This window comes from Protopterus annectens, chromosome 9.part0, assembly GCF_019279795.1.
Source record: "Protopterus annectens isolate FY-2018-M chromosome 9.part0, PAN1.0, whole genome shotgun sequence".
Taxonomy (NCBI): Eukaryota; Metazoa; Chordata; order Ceratodontiformes; family Protopteridae; genus Protopterus; species Protopterus annectens.
This window is the reverse complement of record NC_056743.1, coordinates 1,615,686,018-1,615,710,715: the sequence shown is the minus strand read 5'-3', so window position 1 is coordinate 1,615,710,715 and position 24,698 is coordinate 1,615,686,018.

Here is a 24,698-nt window from a genome sequence, read left to right as displayed (position 1 = left end):
TTTTTCACTGATTGTGTGACTGAAGTCTCTGTCTTTGTAATTCAATGAACTGCCAGGCTGTTTATAAATTGTTGCTACTTCTTTCTAGTTAATGAATTTATTTTCTGTGATTTTGTATTTTTTTCATGTGTAGTTATTAGGCTTGCAGTCCAGCAGACCATTGAGGGTCTTAGTCCAAATTGCCAGTTGCCCCCATTAGTTTCTGGTTAAGTGACTGGCTCAAGGTGTCACAATAGGCAAATGAGGGCTGTGGCAATCAACCCTGTACCACACAAACGACAGCTCACAGCCAACTGTCACTTTTATGTACAGTTTATTTAGTTTATAGTGCTGCAGTAGATAGCTTTGTCACCTCAGAGCAACATGTTCTACAGTTCAATTATTGGCTGAGGTGCCTTCTGTGCAGAATGTACATGTCTTCCATGGGTTCACATGGGTTTTCTCTAGGTGTTCCAGTTTCCTCCTGCATTCCAGAGATAGGCAGTAGGTGGATTGAAAACTCTTAATTGTTAATAGATGTTAGTGTGCATACAATTGTGTGGTATGGAAGAACAGCCATGTCAAGGCTGGCCGCTCAGTGGTATAAACCTAGGCTTTAGATGGTTGTCACTGTTGAAGTGAAATCCTGACCCCATGAGAAAAAAATGGGAAAAGGGGTCATGGATGGATTTAGTTTCAGTTAAAGGTGCATATACTTACATTCATTAAATTTTGACTACTTGCATGTTTAATAGATCCTCCATTTTGTTACACTGACCACTTTTCCTTGAGAATTCATAGATTGTACCCCCATACTACTGATAAAGCTGTTTTACCGGTACTTTCCTCTCCTTTTACCGTCTTGCATTTTCCTTCTTGCTTTAAAGTGCAGTGAAAGTTGGTTTTCTCATCAGAATGTAAACTTGCTAAGAACATTAGAGATCATTCAGTGCAGGGATTCATTTGCTGCTGCTTCTAAGAGGTAGACATTACTATCTGGAGTTCTAGTTGCTTTCTTATTGTTCTTTTGATTTGGCTCCTCAGTTTAGCAGTGCTTGTAGCATCTCCCATTTTTTTCCTAAGACTCACAGACCTCAGCTTCTAGACTCTTACATCACTTTCTAAATGCAATGCTACAATATGCAAGGAATCGTATTTATTTTATTTATTTAGTTAGTTATTTTATATTTGTTTACCGGGAATGTCCGACTGGGCCAGAGGCCCGTTTACAGTGGAGGCCTGGGGAGAAAAGCTCCATTACAAAAACACATTACAAACAATACAAGAAATCAATAACAATCAAGAATACATAACTTTGGTAAATATAGGCAGTAAATAGTTTATACATAAACAATAAAATCAGAGAGAGTGATATGAAGTGGAAAAAAGAAGAAAGCTAACAGACTAGCATGAAATAGCTTGTGCCGTCATAGAGAAATGACTGATCAGTAGATCAGTATCATGGTTTTGTCATTAAATATTTTTCAGCTGCATGTTTGGTTCATGAACACGAATATGGCTGATTGTTGTTATGCTAGTGTTACTTGTTCTAAGCAGTGATAGCTACGGCAATACTGAGGTGAAGTACAAGAAGGAGGAAACATGATGAAATTGTAGGAAGCATGAGATAGATAAAAATAGGAACAGTAGTGAGCTTGAGATACGTAGAGAGAAATTGGATTTCCGTGAGAGGAGGTTAGTTTGGATGTTAGAATTTAGTATGGGAAATGATATTTTGGTTGTAAGAACAAGGAAGGACAGAATGATCAGCCTGGATTAGTGCAGGAGCAAAGTCTTTTTTTGGTTAGGTGTTCCTTAAGCCATAGTTTAAATTTGGATGTGTTGCTAGAATTTAGTATTATCTGAGGCATGGAATTCCAGGACTTAGATATTTGGTCGGAGAATAGAGGGTTACTGTAACAGTTACTAGATTTAGTTACTTCGAGTACTAGTTTGTTGGAGGATTTTAGTGTCCTGCCATTTGAGTAGGGCTGCACTAAACTCTTAAATGCTGGACAGTTGTCTGGATGGTGGAAGGTGGAATGAATGAAAGTTAGTTGGTTGAGGTAGAGGAGATTGGGTAGTTCAATCTAGTTTAATTTATGACGTGCTGTGCAGTGATGTGATCTGTAGAGGTTAGTAGCGACTCTTGCGATTTTGTTATAGCAGGACTCCAGTTTGTTTAAATCTGATTTTCTGAAATTAGTGAATATTGGTGAGGCATACAGAAGGGTAGAGAATAGATGAATCCTAGCTATGGAATTTCTAGTGGCCTTGGTTAGGTATGGTTTGACTCTGTATAGTAAGCCTAGCTTAATGAGGACCTTTTTGATAGCTAATGTGAGGTATTTGTCAAATTTTAGGTTGTTGTCACTTGTGACTCCAAGGAGTTTGGTGTGCTGGACAGGTTCAATAATATATTAATTTATACATTATTAATATATTTTCCCATGCACCCCAGAGCACAGAGTAACAACCATGCAATGATTCTATGCCACAGCACACTTCCCTGAGATCCTTGGGGCCATATAATGCAAACACATAGAAATAAAGGCTCTACCTGGTGAACAGGGAAGTAAGGACATAAACAGCAAAGGATATCACTCTGTTAACAGGTTGTCTATAATGCCCAAGGGATAATCTACAATGTGTCTGCAGGTAACCCTGGCAGTTTCCACAGTTGACATGTATGGCACACATGAGAACTGTACACAGAATTTGCTATGGGAGACTTTCTACAAGGACTTCTAATGGGGGATGCAGATTATGCATTGGAACATTAGCTCATAACATCCATGAGAAACCAACTTAATCCCAATGGGTAAGGATACAATAATATCCATGCTCAAACTAGGAATGTAATAGAACATGTATTGGGCTTGTTCAAATCAGGGTTGTGGTGTCTAGACAAATCAGGCGATATCCTGCAGTATGATCCATCCACCTCTACTAAAATGCACACAGTCTGTGCCATGTTGCACAATATAATTCTCAAAAAACAGCTTCAGCAAGGACATCTGGGCCCAGGACCTCAGGCAGGGTTATCAGCTCCACCAGATACAGATAAAGAGTCTGAGGAAGAACCACCAGCTGCAGATGGTGCAGGCAGAGTTAAGTGTGCACAATATGCCATGGCTCTGGCTAACAGACAAAGGATAGAACACACAATTACTACCTAAATTAAATACTAACATCAAGCACAAACACATATAAAAACTAATGCCTGACAAAGTCCTAACTTTGTAGAATGTATGGCTCTATTCTCTCAGCATCAGTCAGAGGCTACCCATTAAGGACACATCTTGTAGATGCAGTATTAAAAAAGTAATTGTGGAACCTGTAAAAAAGAGATACATAAATGATTACTCTGATATGAAAATAGTTATGTCACTAAGAAGAAACATGGCTCAACTCAACAGTGATGTCAGCACTAACTCATGAGTGATTTATGCAATATACATATATGATTCTGCCCAATATCGTGCATCTTGCATTTCAGTTGACCAATGCACATAAATCCAAAGTGTGCAAGTCAATGTTAGCATCATTTGCAGAAGTTTTGCAGGCCGCAATAATACTATCTACTATGACTGCATTACTAAGACTAATACAACAAATACAATGAAAGTCTAGAAATACATAACCAATAATTTACAACAGAGCAGGAAAATGAAATGTAATTTTTTTTCTGCAATACATTAGATTAAGCAGCCATCTGAGTAAGTAAGTATTAACTATCAGACATATAGACAACCTCAAGTCACAAAGAAATGTGCAAAGAGCAGGGTACAGTCATCACTACTTGTAAAGGGTAGGGTGAGGGACACTGGAGGACAAGCCTGACACCAAAGAACTGAGTATGGGCGAATGAGAATCAGGTTTTTAATCAAGTATACAACTGCCTGGGCCAATAGGAACAGATTCATATCAGTCAGTAGTAATGTTTATATATATAGTGTGTGTGTGTGTGTGTGTGTGTGTGTGTGTGTGTGTGTGTGTGTGTGTGTGTGTGTGTGTGTGTGTGTGTGTGTGTGTGTGTGTGTGGTATGGGCAAGATCAGTTTTAATGTATGTGGGTCTGCATGAACATAATCAAAGCACTTGTGCTAGCACTACTTCCTGGCATGTCACACAGGTATGAGCTGTGCATGGTAGAGTAGTCATTTCACCATCATCATCCCCAACCACAAGGACCAAGGACTACCTCTACCAAGAGCTGTTGTACTAGTTCTATGGCTGTGGCTAGAAGTCAGTGTGCTACCTGAACATGAATAGTGTCTGCTGGACGGGCATGGTAGAGTAGTCATTTCACCATCACCATCCCCAACCACAAGGACTACCTCTGCCAGGAGCTGTTCTACTAGTTCTATGGCTGTGGTTAGAAGTCTGTGTACTACCTAAACATGAATAGTGTCTGCTGGACGGGCTCTTGTCATGACTATGTCTGTGACAATGACTATGTGGTCTACCACATCTGCCTGTAAAGCAGTGCCACTATGGGAGCGGGACCTGGCATAGCCATATCAGCTAACACCTGATGATGTAGAAGTAATCTGGCTACATAGATGCTGACCCTCGCCGAACAGGCATTCCATTACAGACACTGTCCAATCTAGTATGTCATTCATCCTGTCCAAGAAGTCACTTGCACAATTCAGGCAGTGTCACAAGTCAAAATATACAATATTTAGTACTAAAAGTATCTCTTCTGAGCCCAGATGGAACATGCCTGTGCCTTCATAACAGCCCTACACACACATTGCTTGGCACCTACTGACACTAACATCATGAGGAGGGTGGACAGCAGGCCTCAACCATATGCCTCTAACAAAACTCCTGTGTGGTATGTCACCCTCGGTAAAGGCTGCAGAGATACAAGCAGCACTGCAACTGGAGTAACACACTACCCTGATCAACTGTGACACCCTCAACTTGTCCTATCTCTGATGGCTTTATATCAAGGGAATGCATATGCATACTGGCTGTGTGCAAAATATGGGCAGGGAAAGTAGGAGCCCCAACCTCAGTGACTGACTGACCCTCAACATCCACCTCTTCTTCACTGCCATCATTATCACAGGCTAGCAATACTCTGACATCAGGCAGCAGGATTTTCACTGGACTGGTTACAGGCTAACCTATGATAAAAGTAATGAACACAACAAAGAAAGAAACAAAAAAAGAATGATCAAACCTAAGTTATATACATTTTAAGTTAAGCAACAATACATGCAACTGCAAGTAAAACAACTACTTAAATAAACCATCTTTATATACCTGCTATGAAATAAACATATATTTGCCTACCACTTTCAGGTGATCATTGAAAATCAGTACCAGATGTGCCTAGACAGAAGAAATACAGTTAAAGAAGGATTATGAGAATTAAAATGCAAATGACACAATAACAACAATCTGTTCTTCGCTTGCCTTCTCTTGCTTGTTCTCTCTCTTTTTATCTCACTCTCCCTCCCCATCACTATATATATATATATATATATATATATATATATATAAAATGGTATAATAGATATCTGTGTGTGTGTGTGTGTGTGTGTGTGTGTGTGTGTGTGTGTGTGTGTGTGTGTGTGTGTGTGTGTTTGTGTGTGTGTGATGTGTGTGTGTGTATATATATATATATATATATATATATATATATATATATATATAGTTAGAGAGAGATGTTATAATTATTAATATAGCATACCTGGAAGTTATCCAGTAGACACAATAGGCTCATCCTCGACCTGAGCACCTACATAAGGTCCATATTACATCATCGAACTGACAGGAGTTCGAACGATGTAATATCGAACCATGAAGTTCAAAACCCAAGAATTACAAAAAACAGAACAGTGATTTTTTTTTCCCAGGGAAAAAAAATCACTGTTCCGGTACAAAAAAAAAAATAAAACACATACACTTTAAACTTAAACTAATGTGGGGGGTGACCCACCAACATGGGGGCTGTTCCCCCCACACAACCCCTACTTAAATATGCCAACTCCAAGATCGCACCACAGTGGAGGAAATAGCAAAGCCATGAAAATGCCTCACCAATTTTTTTTTCCCTGGGAAAAAAATCAGTGTGCCGTGGCTTTGCTATTTTGGTTTTTCAAACATTTGGGTTCGATATTACAACGTTCGGACTTCTGTGAGTTTGACATTGTAATATAGAGCCGCCACATCAGCTAAGCATCTGGAACTCCCCAATGAGCTGTTTATAAATCTTACAGTGGACAAGAACTCCTGTGTCTCAGTCAGTAGTGGTTTGGTAGCAGGACCACCACCTGTAACCCTCTGTTCCTGTGCACTTGCAGCTGCACTGTTCTTGGCTTTGGTAATCTATGTCTCTGGCTTGATTACTGATGTTCACTTAATCACACCATATCCTCCCACAGCATTGCAATTACTGACCTCCCTAATTTGGCCACAGGAAGACTTGTTAGTTTTGTGTCTAACAGACCTGAGCTGTGTTGACTTAGGGCCTGTAAAATCACCTCATTTTTCACATCTATGAATGATGGATTATGTTGGCCAGATATTTTTGCTATCATATTTCTCTATGTGGTGAAAAATAAGAAATAAAAAAGGAAATTAAAGTGACTGGTAAAAAATGATACATGAATGTATGCAGGCATTGTGACCAAAAGAAATTAAATGTATGGCTCTCTAGTACTACACACAGGTAATACATAACTATAAAGATTCCACTCCCCCTCCCAAAAAAAAAAGTATTAATAGCAATGATAAAATTCCTGTGAGGATGGCAAGACATTTGTAACTCTGTAGGAGATAGCATCCTTGTTATAGTGAAAGCATTTACACATGTTTAATATGTGGGGTATCCCTTTTGATTGATGTCAGGCATATATTACAGGATGAACATATTTTCAACTACAGTTTTATCCCTGCTATTGCTACTAATCATATAACACCTGTTATAACAATAATTCCGATTTCTCAGAGAAATGTAGCTATAAAGGCAGATAGCATTACTTGAGTTTACTTAAGAAACATATGTGCTATATGTGCTGTGACACCCGTGCACTGGCCCAGCAATCAAGGAGCCTCAATCCTCACCACTAACACCAGTGAGGAGCATCCACATTGGGAAGGATAACAAATACACACACAGTAAAGTACAATTTCCCTTAAGAGCACACAAAGATCACAGTCAGTCTGGGGCTGGTTTCTCTCTTTCTAGCCAGATCCCCAATAAGACTCCTCAATGACACAGCTGCAGGGTCCAGATCTCAGCCTAGTGGTCAAGCTAAAACCTGCAGCACCTTCTCTGTCCAACCAGTGCTTCATGTCCCTGCCCAAGTAGCTCACACACATACACACACACACACACACACACACACACACACACACACACACACACACACACACACACACACACACTCTTTAAGATATGAGTTATATACAAACACACACTCCTGGGGAAGGCTGGCACAGGTTCTCCAGCTATGCCCATTCCTGCCAGGCTATAAGGTAGTAATCATTGCCACCAACCACTAATATCAGCTACTAATAAGGCCCCTACCAAGGGATGTCCAGTTATTACTGTGCAACATTATTATCCAAATGGTAAGTGTGACTGATCAGCAAGGCTTATTTGGAGTTGCTTGGTCCAGTATCACAATATACATGCAATGTACTCTTAGAGCTTAAATTATCTGTACACAAAACATTTAATAATAAATAATAAAAACACAAGACAATACTTCTTACTACGCAGTGCTAGTCAAGAATTCAGAGATCACAGAGAAATGCTTAAAATAATGCAGTAGAATATTTCTGATGTCAATACAGAAAACAGCTAGAGGATTAACTTACTATTTTCCATCTATTTCTAGGAGAGACACTAAAGTCTAAGATCCTACTTACATACAGACAGAGCAAAGCAAGTGCTGGTGAATGGTCAGTTCTGAAGATAAATGCAAGATGTCTCTGAGAAAGTCCTTTAAATTGATAATACATCATTATGACTCAGTTTAGATTACATCATCCTTAACAATTCTCTGGTTTCCCAGGCTAACAGAAACTCTACAATAAAATTTCTTAGTAAGCTTGCACCTGGTCATTAAACTACAGCTATTAGAGACATTATATATGTAAAATCTAGCAAGTAACTCTAGTCTCAAAACAACAGAAAGAATCCACTGGTTCAGACACCACAGCTCCGAGCCCTGAGATCAAAACAGTCATAAAATGTTTGACTTATCAGCTTTCTTGCAGCAGAGTGCACTGTTGTTACATTTTTGCAGTTCAACATCCAATACAGTCTTTTCACATTTAAGAGAACAAGCCTATGGCTTATATTAATATTTACAAATGACAGAATTATCTACAAAATTCTATCTAGCTAGGCTGGCAGCCTTCACATATCTTCACATATCTTCTCCCCCAGAGAAGTCAAGCTAGTTTTTCAAGTGAACATTGAGAAACTTTGCTTGAGAGGGTTAGGTCAATCTGAGTATACCTTATCCCATTCCCTGTCTTGAGAGCCCATCTGCGTTGGCATTGCTACTCCCACTGTGGTACTGCACTGACATATCATATGCTTGCAACCCTAGGCTCCATCTTAGCAACTTAGCATTTTGCTGGCTGGCTCTGCTTAACCATATTAGGGGATTGTGATATGTCACTACACTGAATTTTCTTCCATACAGATAAGGCTGAAGTTTCTGCAGTGCCCACACTATGGCTAGACATTACTTTTTTTACAGCTGCATAGCATTTCTCCCTGGGTTATGCCTACAACTGAGATAAACCACTGGGTGCTCTTTTCCCTCTGAAGAAATCTGGCTACGTACAGCCCCCACCCCATGATTTGAAGCATCCACCTGCACAACAAGTTATTTGCTGTAATCTGGACTGGCTAACACAGGGGGTCCTCTCAAAGCTTCTTTAAGCTTCTGGAATGCCTGCTCACATGCTGTGGTCCACACTACCTTATCTGGCCTGTTCTTCCTTATCAGGTCTGTGAGGGAAGCAGCTATGGTACTATAACTGGGGATGAACTTTCTATAGTACCCTGCTGTCCCTAAAAATGCCCTCACCTGCTTTTTGGTAACAGGTGCAGGCCATGCCTGAATGGCTTCTACTTTGGAAGGTTCTGGCCTGATTTTACCACTTCCCTCTCTATGTCCCAGGTAGGAGACCTCTGCCATACCCACCTGACAATTGCTCAGCTTAATGGTCAACCCTGCCCTCTGTAGTCTGCCCAGCACCTCCCTGACATGCTGAAGGTGCTCTTGCCAGGAATGGCTGTAGATGGCAATATCATCTAGGTAAGCAAGGGCAAAATCTCCTGCTCCTGCTAGGATATGATCTACCAGCCCCTGGAAAGTTGTTGGTGCATTTTTCATCCCAAAGGGCATCTTTGTGAACTCATACAAGCCAAAAGGAGTCACAAAGGCTGACGTCTCTCTAGCACTGGGAGTCAAGGGCACCTGCCAATAACCCTTGCTAAGATCAATGGTGATAAGATACTTAGCCCCAGCCAGCTACTCTAGGGCTTCATCTGTCCTAGGCATGGGGTAAGCATCTGACTCTGACTATTTAATTTCCTGTAGTCCACACAGAACCTGGTGCTGCCATCCTTCTTTGGCACCAGCACCACTGGGGAGGCCAGGGACTGTTGGACTCTTGAATTACCCCTAGTTCCAACATCTCCTGTATCTCCTCCCTCAGAGTCTGTTTGACTCTCTCAGGCACCCTATAAGGGGCCTGTCTAATAGACCTTTTGGGACCTATATCCACCTGGTGCTGCACCAAGTGGGTGCACCTTGGTATCCCAGTGAACATGTCCCTAAATTCCTGTAACTGCTTGGATTTCTCAAACCTGGGTAGGAGATAGCTGCTGGGACATTGCTACCCCTTCCACTGAAGTGTCAGTCCGAGCCTCACTGAGGAAATCAGTCACCATCTCTCTCTCACACGCCTCCTGCAATCCACTGCAAATACTCTGCACAAGGGCCTCCCTGTCATGGTAAGGTTCAGTTCCACCATGTAGTTATCATCACTTACCTTTCTTACCACCTTGTAGGGTCCCTCCCAAGCTGCTTGCAGCTTGTTGTGTCTGACAGGAATGAGAACCATTACATCCTGCCCTACACCATACTGTCTAGCTTGAGCATTCCTGTCATACCATACGTTTTATTGTTGTTGGGCTTCTGCCAGGTTCTCCTGGGCCAAGCCCATGAGTTCCCTGAGTCTTGTTCTGAGGTTTAGGACATATGCCACAACAGACTCCTTGTGAAATTCACACTCACCTTCCCACTCATCTTGAATGAAATCTAGAGGTCTCCTCACCCTATGCCCATACAGCAATTCAAAGGGTGAAAAACCTGTGGATTCTTGGAGAACCTCTCTGTAAGCAAACAACAGACGGGGAAAATATTTGTCCCACTCTCTTTTAAACTAGTCTGCAAATGCCCATAGCCTGGACTTGATTGTAGAGTTTAACCATTCAACAAGACCACTAGTCTGGGAATGGTAGGGGGTGGTCTTCATGTGCTTCACCCCACAGGACTTCCACAGACAAGCCAGCAGGTCTGAGATGAAATTGGCACCTCTGTCAGTCAGTATTTCTTTTGGGAAACCTACCCTGCTGAAAATCTCTAACAAAATATTTGCCACCTTTTCTGTCTCATTGGAGGACAAAGACACTGACTCAGGGTATCTTGTAGCATAATATACTACCACTAGGATATACTTTTTCCCTGTGGAACTAGGGATACTCAGAGGCCCCACAATATCCATAGCTACTCTCTGAGATGGCTCCTCAATCATAGGCAAAGGCATCAAAGGAGCTCTCACATTGTCTCCTGCCTTGCCTACCTTTTGGCACTGCTCACAAGTCTTGCAGTACCCTGTTACATCTCTGGAAATTCCAGGCCAATAAGAGTTCTGCATAATATGTCTCTTTGTATGTTCTATTCCCATATGACCTGCAAAGGGAATATCATGGGCTATAGCTAAAAGCACCAGGCAGTAGGCTCTAGGTAACACCAACTGCTGTATTCTCTCACCTTCTAGCCCTCCCTCAGGGGTCCACTCTCTATACAGTAACCCTTTGTCCCAGTATACAGATTCCCCCTTCCCTTGAGAATCAGGTGCCTCACTAACTACCTGCCTCAGGCCTTGTAATGTGGGGTCTGAGAGCTGAGTCTGTCTCAACTCTCTCTCTTTGTAACCCTTCCCGGCTCCCCTTCCACAGAAAGTCTGGCATCCTCTGACAGCGGTGCCTCGCTATCAGCCTGGATACTACTACTCACCTCTACCTTTGCACTCACACTGTCCAAGGGAACATCAGTACCCACAAGCAGCTGTGGCTCACCTCCAGTCTCACTGCTACAGAGTAGTTCCCTCCCTGAAGTAACCACTTCACCAGTCCTGGCTGCAAGTCTGCGGTCTGACTGGGTCTTCCCCAGGCTACCAGACTCAAATGCTTGTCTCCAAGCCTGACTGCATGCAACTGCATGAGCACATGGTACTGCACAATCAAAATCATTCCCTATCAGGACATCTGCAGGGATATCCTCAAACACACCTACTTGCGGGTTTCCTTTTCCACCCTCCCAGCAAGGTAAACCCTAGCCAAAGCTATTTGGAATGGGGTCCCTCCTAAAGTTCTGACATGAATAGACTGCCCAGGCAAGTAGTGCTCCTCTGTAACCATTGCAGTCTTTATAATGGTTATGTCAGAGGCTGTGTCTCTCTGAGCAATGACCTCTTTACCATTCACTACAATAGAAACCAACTGGATAATAAAACAAACTTCAAAAACAAAAAAAGATGATGATAGTTCCAACAAACACGTTTATTGTTAGTGCGTTCGTCTGCTACAATCAGTAAACTTCTTCAGACATCAACCATTCATTCACACAAATTTAAATAGCATGTGTAACCATGACATCACTTCCTGAGATTCTTAAAGCTGCATTCCACATAAAATTCACTTGTCAATTCAAATGTTATGACTGCATCTAAAATATAAAATAAAAAATTCACTAATAAGTGTGATTATATAAAAAAAAAAATATATATATATATATATATATATATATATATATATATATATATATATATATATATATATATATATATATATATATATATACACACACACACACACACACACACACACACACACATATATATATATATATATATATATATATATATATATATATATATATATATATATATATGCATATATATATATATATATATATATATATATGAATATATATATATATATATATATATATATATATGCATATATATATATATATATATATATATATATATTAGATTTAAACCTGGGGAATGATGCCCTTACCTCTCAAAATCCATTTTAGTTCCTTTCTAAAACACAGGTTCTGGTAGTCTCCCAACACATTTTTTTATTCTTTTCTACACCCTCCCAAAAATGAATGGCTTGGAAAGCAAAGCACATGTTTAGCCAAAGCATTTAATTCAGTTGACTTCTTTATATCATAGGTGTGATTATAGATCCTATTTTTTAACTTTGTTTAAGTAGGCCTATATAAAATGGGCAGTGTACACACACGCCGCTAAGTAAAAATATTAGTGTCCTGTGCTACAGGGGGTAGCTAGAAACCAGGTTTTTAGGTGTATTTAATTTCTACATGTACATAAATTTGTTGGTAATTAATTTATAGTGTTTGTAATGTTGGCAGGGGAAAGTACCAAGTTACTTTTTGATTTCACTGTTGTGTAGTTTAACCTCTTTTCAGAGCACAATTTTCAAATTTCTATTGTTCCTATATGTAAAATGTGGGACATTCAGTTGTTGTGTGTTGTCATCTGCATGTCATTAGCACCAATTATTATTTACAATCTCTGATGTTACTTATATCATCTTAGTATAAGTTGTAAAACTCACTCATATGAATAATATATACACACACACACACACACGCACGCACACACACACACACACACACACACACACACACACACACACACACACACACACACACACACACATACAACACAGTTACTATCGGTCTAGTGATTTTAACTTTAATACACATTTCAGGGAACTGTATTCATTTAGACCCAGGAAATTTGGGCATTTAATCTTGGTTGCCACAATAATGCTTTCTCCTCCAACCTTAATGGCCAAGCTCTTCCCCTAATATCCTGTTGTACTTGATCAATAACCATATGCCAAAATTCATGATCAGGGTACTCCATAACATGTCTAGCCAGGGCATTATTATGATTGGCTTTAGATATATTGTACTGATGTTCATAGATAGGTTGTTTTACAAAGCGTTCCATTTTTTCCTATATAGAAACTTGGGCATAATTAGCATTGAACCAAATACATCCCACCTTTGGTTTCACATGTATATTTCCCACTGATGTTAAAAATCTTGCCACCTATTATAAATTTTGTAGTAACTTCTATATATTTACAGTAGTGGCAGTGCCCACATTTTATCATACCCCTATGTGGTATGTAAAATTTCCTTCTAGACTCGAATAGGTTTTTCAAATTCAAAACATGTTTGAAAATAATTCTAGGTGTGTCGCCCAGTTTCTGATTAATTCCAGTATCTTCATTTATTAAAGCCTGATTTGTAATCAAAATATTTCTGAGTGTCCTAGCATCATTTGAAAATGGGGTAATAAAGCTCAAATTGTAGCTAGTATTGGACATATTATGTCCTATAGTGACACCTTGTACTGACTCACTTGGTGTTTGGCAACTAACAGTAACAGTGCCCTGCTTTAATATTGCTGCAAAGTGCCCTGCTTCCCTTTTCATGGTGACTTCCTTAATGATGTCATCCACCAACGTTGTTGGATATGCCCTATTAATAAACATATGTCTTAAAAGTTCACATTCCTGATAATAATCATCATCAAAAGTCACCATTCTAGCAGCTCTAACTATTTCCCCTTTTTACCAGACCTTTTTTGGTGATTGGGGTGAGACCTGCTGTAATGTAGGAAGCTGTTTGAATATGTTGGCTTTCTATAGATGTTGACAATATATCTACCATTAACATTATCCTTGGCTAGTCTCACATCAAGATAAGGGATAGAGGACATGTTGAACAATGATGTAAAGATTAAAAAGTTTGTTAATGAAGTAATTTCATTGACAAATTAATTTACCACCCTCTCATCACCTTTAATGATGGCAAAAATGTCATCCAGGTATCGTGTTTACCAATGGTCTTTTTTCTTTAAACATATGGTTTAGAAAAAGTAATTCCTGCTCCCAATAAGTCATAATACAGTTGGCAAAACTGCCTCCACATGGTAACCCCATTGCAACACCTGTTTTCTTGAGGTAGAAAGAATTGTCAAACAAAATAAAGTTGTTGGAGAGAATAATTTCCAACAAACATTCCATCAAATTAATTTCTTCAGAATCGACCCCTTTCTTAAATAAAAATTCTCTAGTCCAAGAGATACCCAATTGCTGGGGTATGATTGTGTATAGATCACATATGTCAATAGTAAGGAAATTATACGTTTCAACAAATTCTAAATTATTAATAGCTTCCAAAAAGTTCCATGAATTGGAACATATTTGTGATTCCCCATTTAGATATTTCTTATGTTTGGAGTCTACAAGCTTAGCACAGGCATAGGCCAATGACCCCCTACCATCCACGATGGGTCGGAGGGGTGGGTTACCTAGATATTTGTGAATTTTAGGTGCTCCAAACATAACTGGGTACCTAGGTGCTGTCATATTTAAATAGTTAAATGTATCAATATCAATAGTAGCTTCCAGAAATAAATAATTTATTATTGTTTTAGCTCTCTGTTAAGTTATATTTACTTCATTTGTAGATGCACCAATATAAGCTACGGTTTCCAGTATGTTTTTTACTCTATTCTTGTAGTCATCATCATCCATAAAAATCAACCCACCCTCCCTTATCTGGTTTCATTACGCTTACGTCCTGTAGTTTCAAGAATTCTAAAGCTTCTCTATCATTATACATGATATTTGAACTGGTTAGGGGGTACATAGGCTTATTTAAGGCTGCCCTAATGTCCATCTCACATATTTTTTCAAAAAGGCTTAGGGTAGTCTGTAATGGTGGATTAAAATACTACTCACTCTATGGTCTTGGTTAGTATAACCACTGTTGCCAAACAAAACAGTCAGATTTAACTTATGCAAGAATATCCATAAGTTCAGTAAAGTCCAAGGCAAATCCACCCATACAATGGGTACAAAAGAATATCCTTTTGTAAAGATATCAATCAATTCACTTGGGACATCAAAAGAAGAATAGTCATAAATCTTAAAATTCCCAGTAGAAATCATCAATATCTTAGGTACTGTTCTCTCTGGGGATTCCTTCCTTCCATCATCATGTTGTATATCCACAACTAACGGGGTTTACGATTCTGTTTCTTCTGACATTGTCTGGTTGTTGTACCTCCCTGTTGTTGCACTTGCCCATTCTTCCTGCCCCTCTGAAAACCCTGGTCATATATATATATATATATATATATATATATATATATATATATATATTTTTTTTTATGATCACACTTATTAGTGAATTTTTTATTTTATATTTTACATGCAGTCATAACATTTGCATTTACAAGTGAATTTTATGTGGAATGCAGCTTTAAGAATCTCAGGAAGTGATGTCATGGTTACACATGCTATTTAAATTTGTGTGAATGAATGGTTGATGTCTGAAGTTTACTGACTGTAGTAGATGAAAGCACTAATAATAAACATGTTTGTTGGAACTATCATCATCTTTTTTTGTTTTTATTCACTACAATAGGATATAACCTCTTGTGGTAGTTTGGTACCCTTGTTGTCCCAAGACAATCTACTATTGGGATTTTGTCTTTCCCACTTACTGGCTCTCTCACCTTTTGTTCCCCACCTTGCCTCCGTGGACATCTGTATGCCACATGGCCCCACTGGTTGCATTCAAAACATTTAACCCTAGATCCTGGATGTGTACCTGGACTAGTGGCTTCCCCTGCTAATGGCAGATTCTGTTGGGGCAGTCTGGACTGCCCAACATGGGTTCCTTTAGACCCATGAGCAGTACTGGAGGTCCCTTTCCTGTGCAGGTATGTCCTGCTTGCAATGTATAGGTCTCCCTTTTTCCCCAACTCCTCTGAAGTAGCACATTGTCTATCAGCTAACCAGATCCTCATCTCCTCAGACAAATTGCTAAGGGTGTGTTCCCTTACCTAAAGGTCTGCCAGCCCTTCAAAAGTGTGACCTGACATCCACTGACCCAACTATGAAAATAAGTGCTCAGTTCAGCAACATATTCACACACACTTTCATCTGCCTTGCATCTATGTTCATGAAACTTTTTCCTATAAGTTTCAGGTGTTAGCTTAAAAAATTCTAACAAACAATTCTTAACAGCAGTATAATTAAAACAGTCAGTGTCAGACATTTTGGACAAAATAGTTACAGCTTTACCATTGGAGTAAGGGGGTCAGGAACCATACCCAGAGCCTTTGGTCAACACCATACTGTTTACATACCCTCTCAAACATATGAATGAAACTATCAAAATCATCCCCCTCTGTAAACTGCGGAAGAAATTTACTGACCTTTTGTGCTTCTGAGGTCCAGTTACTCCCTTACCTATTACCTCCATGACTCTGGTGAAGAGTCAACATCTCCTTTTCATGCTGCCTCTTCTTTTCCTTCCCCTTAGCTTTCAGGCATAGCAGTTTCTCATTCTCCACAGCCTGTAGACATCTCAATCTCTCTGCTGCTTCTGTTTCCAAATGCCTGGCCTCCAACTCAAGTCTCTTTAGCTCCAGATGGATTTTTAAGTCCTCTGCAGAAAGGTTGAGCTGTCCATTCTCTGAGTGTTGCACCCCTCCATTGCCAGTCTGATCATCCTTTCAATTGCTGTTTTCTGATGCAGCTGTGACCAAAGCTGCAATGTCTGCTTAGTCAGGTTTCCATGCACCTGTCCCTTAGCCTGATACATCTCAGCCAACTGGCTCCTTGACAGCTTGCCATACTCCTCTGCTGACATGCTTGCCTGCTCTCCCTGTCTAATTATGCTAACAAAAGAAATAAAACAATTGTGACCTGACCTCTGAATATTCATTGCATGGTTGATTTAGAGTAGAAAAAAACACCTTCAGTGATCACTGTACACAAGCTACAGGAATTCACAATCCACACCACTACAAGCCAGTTGTCAACCAATAACTGTGTGGTGTGGATATCCCATCCACTGCCAAACCATTAATATATGATGCTGTGCACTGGCCCAGTAATCAAGGAGCCTCAATCCTCACCACTAACACCAGTGAGGGGTGTCCACATTGGGAAGGATAACAAATACACACACACACACACACACACACACACACACACACACACACACACACACACACACACACACACACACACACACACACACACACACACACACACAGTAAAATACAATTTCCCTTAAAAGCACACAGAGATCACAGTCAGTCTGGGGCTGGTTTCTCTCTTTCTCTCCAGATCCCCAATAAGACTCCCCACTGGCGCAGCTATAGGGTCCAGATCTCAGCCTAGTGGTGAAGCTAAAACCTCCAGCACCCTCTCTGTCCAGCCAGTGTATTATGTCCCTGCCCAAGTAGCTCACACACACTCACACACACACACACACACACACACACACACACACACACACACACACACACACACACACACACACACACACACACACACACACACACACACACAAACATACTCTTTAAGATACGAGTTATATACAAACCCACACTCTTGGGGAAGACTGGCACAGGTTCTCCAGCTATGCCCCTTCATGATAGGCTATAAGGTAGTATTCACTGTCACCAACCACTAATAGCTACTAATAAGGCCCTTACCAAGGGGTGTCCAATTATTACCGTGCAACATTATTATCCAAATGGTAAGTGTGACTGAGCAGCAAGGCTTATTTGGAGTGGCTTGGTACAGTATCACTATATACATGCAATGTACTCTTAGTGATTAAATTATCTGTACACAAAATAGCCACAGTTGAAAGGTTTAAAACATTTAATAATAAATAAAAACACAAGACAATGCTTCTTACTACACAGTGCTAGTTAAGAGTTCAGAGATCACATCGAAATGCTTAAAATAATACAGTAGAATTGTTCTGACATCAATACAGAAAACAGCTAGACTAACTTACTATTGTCCATCTATTTCTAGGAGAGACACTAAAGTCTAAGATCCTACTTATATACAAACAGAGCAAAGCAAGTGCTGGTGAGTAGTCAGTTCTGAAGATAAATGCAAAATGCTCTCCCTCTGTCTCTGAGAAAGTCCTTTAAATTGATAATACATCCTGCTGACTCAGTTTAGATTATATAATTCTTAACAATTCTCTGGTTTCCCAGGCTAACAGAAACTCTACATTAACATTTCTTAGTAAGCTTACACCTGGTCAGGAAACTACAGCAATTAGAGACATTATATATGTAAAAGCTAGCAATTAACTATAGTCTCAAAACAATAGAAATAATCTGCTGGTTCAAGCACCATGGTTCTGAGCCCTGAGATCAAAACAGTCATAAAATGCTTGACTTATCAGCTTTCTTACAGCAGAGTGCACTTCTGTTTCACTTTTGCAGTTCAATATCCAGTACAGCCTTTTCACATTTAAGAGAACAATCCTGTGGCTTATATTAATATTTGCAAATGACAGAATGATCTACAATATTTTATCTAGCTAGGCTGGCAGCCTTAACATATCTTCACATGTGGTATGACAATACCAATAGATAATATGCAAACAGCAAACAATTGCTACTGAGAAATGTAAGCCAACAGTAATGTTAATAAAAATATATCTTTGTAAATAAACATCACAGACCTTTATAGAAAGAATATTCGATATGAAAGTACACACAACTGCAATTCTGCAGTTAAAATGCAGTACTGAAGTCTCTGGATCAAAACAGATCACTCTTACTAAAAATACAAGTGCTTTACCAATACGATTAGCTTACATAGTGCAGATTTAGCCCTGTGAGCACTGTGAATATGCAAATCAGGTGTCAACTCATTAAAATTCATGAGCACCACAATCTGCGCTAAGTGCTGGGCAGGTAAACATTGTGTGAGGATGTACATGATTCTGTGCACAAGCCTTAGCAGCACAAGAATGAGCATTGAGAAGTGTTGCTTATGAAGGGATTAGTCCAACTGCATGAATAATTTGTACTTCATACTTCTGCAGCGTTGATGTACACTTATGAGGATGTATCAGCGACAAGAGAGTTAGCAAAAAGTCAGGGATTATATTAACTGAATTACAAGATTAACATTTATAACAGTTTTACTTATACATGTTTATGACCATACTGTGCCTCTGTTAAAAAAAGTTATCTGTAACTCTAATTAAGTACATAACCCATTTAAATATACAAACAGAAATCAAAATCAATCCAAATAACATTGCATTCATGTTAAAAAACATAGACTACAGAATGATGATCACAAAACAAAGAGAATCAAAACTTTGCAGTATTGTAAATATTGATTACTGTTGTGACAGGAAGCATTTATTGGCTGGTATTAGACTATTTGCCCTTATGGACCATTTTAAGCCTAGCCAAATTTTTCATCCTGAAGATTAGACTCAAACCCTGTACTTTGTGTCTGAGAGCAAACACCGTTACCATTATGTCAGCAACTAACTCCTTAAGGAAGTGTCTGCTCATTCTGATTGGCCCCTCGCACCCTTTTCCTCTTCCTTTTAGGTGCATATGTAAATGCTGGGCTATTAGTTTGTAAATTATTGCAAGCCTAGCTAATTACTTGAGTTCAGAATCAAACCTTGTTTCTTCTGTTTGTGAGGTAAAGACATTATGATAACCCCACTCCTGCTCTAAATGGCCAGTACAAGAGAAAGTCATAGTAAGACTAGGTTCATAGATGAATACTAGCCAGACTGCAAGGAAGAGCAATTTTAAGCCTAGTCAATAATCTTGAGGTCAAAATCAAACCCTGTACCTTGTGTCTATGAGGTGAATACATTAACCATTATGTAAAATCTGCCCACACTTAGTTTAACTGTTGCAAATATCCCATTTGTCTACACGTTTACTGGCAAAATACAAAGGACAACTGTCAGAAAATGCTTATATTGCACTTTTAAAGTCAAGTGATACAATGTCTTAAGTATATGTAATCTACTTTCTCTTCACCATAATGCATGTCTATGTCTGTGGCAAACTGTGAAACTAATTTCAGATGAGTCTTCTTAATGCCATGGTTTCAAGGTTCAAATCCAGAGGGAAGGGTGTTGTTTGTGTGAAAGTTGTGATGTTTAAGCATGAAGAAAACATCTGAAAGATACATTTGAAATCCTTGTTTCTAATACTTTTTTCTCTCTTTTTTGTTTGCTTGCCACTTAACATTATGCAGTGTTGAATGTCAGCGGTCATCAGTTGTAAATGACAGTTCACTTTCTAAGGTAAAAACTCACACATCTAATTTGAAATGTCATCATTAGCACAAATAAGACTGAGTAAAGAAAATGAACCTGGCAGCTACATATCTCTGTGGCACAAGGTGTAAGTGCAATGAGTTTACAGAAGGAAAACAGGTAATGCAGGGATTTTTTAAACACCATTATTGAATTATCGCTTGCAACATAGGCAAATTATATTTATATAAAATAAAACAAACCATATTAACATGTTCACAGTTATAAACATTATACCTCACATATATTCTTCTATACAATATAATCAAGCCAGCGTTATATAAGTTGATGAATTTCTGCCTTCCCTTAAACATCATTTCTCCTCCAAAACATTTTTTGAATGCATTGTTCCCACAGTTTCCATTTTTTCTATGTAATTTTCTTGTACCCTTTTCTAAAGATCCCACTTCAAGTTCTTTTATCTCTATTACAATATTCACTAGTTCAAATATGCTTGATTTATACTTTCTTTTTGATTTTCTAGTAATTGCTTTTTTGGCAGCATCCAGAATTAAATTTAATAAGGCCTTACTATGTCTAGGCAAGTCAGATCCTATATCCCAGCTCAAAAAATATTTTCCTTTTTTACACCCATTTGCTCACCCAGTATTTCTGGCAGAGTACTCAGTAGGGAATTTTTAAAGTCTGCCAACTCATTACACTCCAAAAACATATGCTCCCAGTCACCTCTTCATTCCCTTCACTCCTCCAACTTTTACCATCTACCCTAGGATACATTCTTTGGAGTCTGTGTGGGGTATAATAATACCTATGCAAACACTTCCAAGCAGAAATACTACATCTTCTATACTTTCATGCATATTTGGGAGCCATAAATATGTCTTCCCTTGTTTCTTTGTGAATTCTTTATCCAATCTCTTTTCCTAATCTTTTCCAAACTCCACTGATTGATTCTTATAGTTATCATGCAATATTTTAAGCACCCTATTAATCATCCCTTTTTAAACCGTACCTTTGGTTCTAGATTCATCTAAAAACTCTATCATTGCAGTTCTTTCACTTAGGAGTCCCCTATCCATTTCTCTTTGTCTATAATCTGACATCAATTTCTGACAGAGAAGGCAGTCTCTAACCTGCAATCCAAATTTCTTCTTGGCATCTTTCCTCCTATTTCCTTTCTCTCTCTAATTATATGTTCCCAATAGCTTGGTTCCTTTGCCAGTTTTCTCCAGTAAATTTCAACCCCCTCTTGCTTATTCTTTCCCTATTGGCAGACTGTCCTCTCTCCTTACCATGGTTGGCTTAGTTCTTAGAATACTTTCTGCTACTTCATGGATATTGTTATTTTCCTTAAGTTTCTGCATCCAAATTTTCAGTCTCCCTTTATTTCTTTAATTTTCCCCCTGCTTCATTATCATCTCTTTCCACTATGAATTGTTGCTTCCTCCTTGTGTTATGTATAAGAGCTTTACCTGTTTAGTCCTAAAATATCCCTTCAAATAAGGTAATTCTAAACCACATTGTTCTGTTAGATGTATCAACTTATCGCACTTGACCTGTGTCCTTGTCCCCTCCCAGATAAAATACTTTAACACTATATTAATTACTTTCCACAGCTTCTCCTTTGGCTGATAAAAATATGCCTGACCTCTACATAAAACTAAAGAAACTAAAACTGATTTTATTGTTTGTATCCTGCTATCAAGATCTATAAAACAAAGCTTTAAGTTTCTCAGTTTTGCATTATCTTTTGTTTAGTCTCTTCCAACATAACCATAGCTGCCATAACAGAATCATTTTAAATACATACTTCTAAATATTTAATTTATCATGTCCTCATAAATATGGGTATTGCTGAACCAATTCATGTGTGGGTTGTTAGTTTACAGCTATAGCCTATGTTTTAGCTTCATTTATTTTATATTCCAAAAAACTCGAAACTGTCTCAGACATCTGGATTCTATAAATCTCATGGAATCTGGAGCATTATGCCGATATCAGCACAAAACTTGAGGATAATGTTGTAATATGTTTAGTCACAAGAAGGAACTCAAAATAGCTCAGAACACAATGGAGTACCATAGCATAAACAGTGCACTATAGAGAATCATAAGTAATCCTTAAGTAGTAAGAAATGGTTGTTTAATCATGTTGCACAGTAAGAAAGTTACAAAAGATTATCACAATTGAAGCATCCTGATAGTTATATATATATATATATATATATATATATATATATATATATATATATATAAACATAATCTGTACAATAAGTTTAAGGACAATAATTGAATGTTACTAACTCTGTTATGATAACAGCAACAAAAAAAGATTAGAAAATGCCAACTATCGCAATGTAAGCTGTATGGCATTCATAATATAAATTTTCAGGAATAAACACAGAAATGTCTCAGACAGCTACAAATATTTCTGAACTTCATCCAGTAACATAAAATATGCACTTCAAAGCTGCAATTACATTTGTAATATGGATACCTTTTAGGCAAAGCTCAAATTCTAAACCTACCACCCTAGAAACACAAAAGGGAAAAAAACTAAGGGTAATGGCTGCCAATGCCAGAAGTCCAACCTCAAAGATACACTGAGGCCCTCCCTCTCTCAACATCGGAACATCGATGGTGGTGTGTCTGTGCCCTGGTTCTTCAAGGCTCCCCCAAAGAGCACCCCGCACAGGGTTTCTTCATATCCATGGTTCCCCCCCTCCCGGGATTACACAAGGACAAAGGGGGGGGGTGTCTATATTCACAAGGACACCCACCTCAAGGTTGGTGCAAACGCACGACATGCATCGACCATCCACGGCAATTAACCAAAAGGCAAGAAGACTGTGCAATTTGTAGCATGTTGTTACAAGGCCACCTCTCCCATCCCACTCACATACATTTCCATAAAAAAGAAAAATGTGGAAATGTATCTCATATAACACTGACTTACTAGGTCACTTCAACTACCCAAATATAGACTGGACTGGGATCTAAACCTAGCCACTCTCAACCAAAGGTAGAGGTTCATAAACTCAAATGCCATGAACAACTAGTCACCATCCCACCCCAGAGAAAACATAAGAGATCAGAATCCATCAACATGGACTCACACATCCAACAACACACAACATACCCTCTCACTGGTGAGATCAGACCATAAACTAATCTCTGGGGAAGTCATCATATCCCACACTACCTGGAACACCACAAACCCACCCCACTCAAAAAAAAAAACACACCTAAACAGACTTCTCAAAGCTTCCGTGTGCATGGATCAGGCAATCCCAAACAAAACAAAGACTCTTGTACCAAAGGCAAGCATCCAGTCTGGTGGACCCAGCCATACAGAAGCTCTCTCAAAAGACAATCATAAGGCCTTCTTTAGCTATGTTAGAAACCTGGGAGGAAACTCCTGATATGCTAGAATTAGTTCAAAAAAAAATGGAAAAAAATTACTGAACCTAGACATTGCCAACACATGGCTGGACAGGTTCAGTGCAAACTCTCTCCCCCCCCCAAAAGAGATATCTATACCAGAAGAGCCCCCCCCCCCCATCTCCTAGCGGCTCAGGTGAGAACTGCTTTCTCTCAAAGGCAAAACACAGCATCCATGAGGGACAGATGGTGTCCCCGGTGCTTGCTCCAACTCAATCAATGATGAGAAAACCCTTGTAGCCAGGCAGGCTGTTTTAATCTCCCTCACCTCACCTCAGGCACTCAAGGGAAGTGGGCAACTGCAACTGTAGTCCCACTTCACAAAGGCCTGCCTCCACCCTGCCTGGACAGCTCCCCATCAGCGATCAAGCCTGATCTGCAAAGCTATGAGAGGAGAGGATTATAACTCAACTCATAAATAAAGACATAGGACTTGCAGACTTTGGATCCAGTTTGGTTTTGGTCATGCCTTTTCATGTGCCTTTTTTTTTTGGTTGACACTTTTGAAAACAGTCACCAACCAAGGCCATTGATGAGGCACAGCAGCCCACACAGCCTACCTCGACCTGGCAACTTTACCCCACCCATTATCCACTCAAAATCTCATTGAAAAATGTAAACCCATAATGCACAAACCCACACGTCAAGATGGGGCCAAACTGGCTAAGTGACAGAACCCACAGGGTCAACTCAAAGTCTGTCACAAGTGGTGTCCCACAGCACAAGTGGTGTCCCACCCACGGTGTCAGTGGCCCACTCTTCTTCACACAAGTACTACAGTTCAGGAGTACAAGCAAACACAGGAG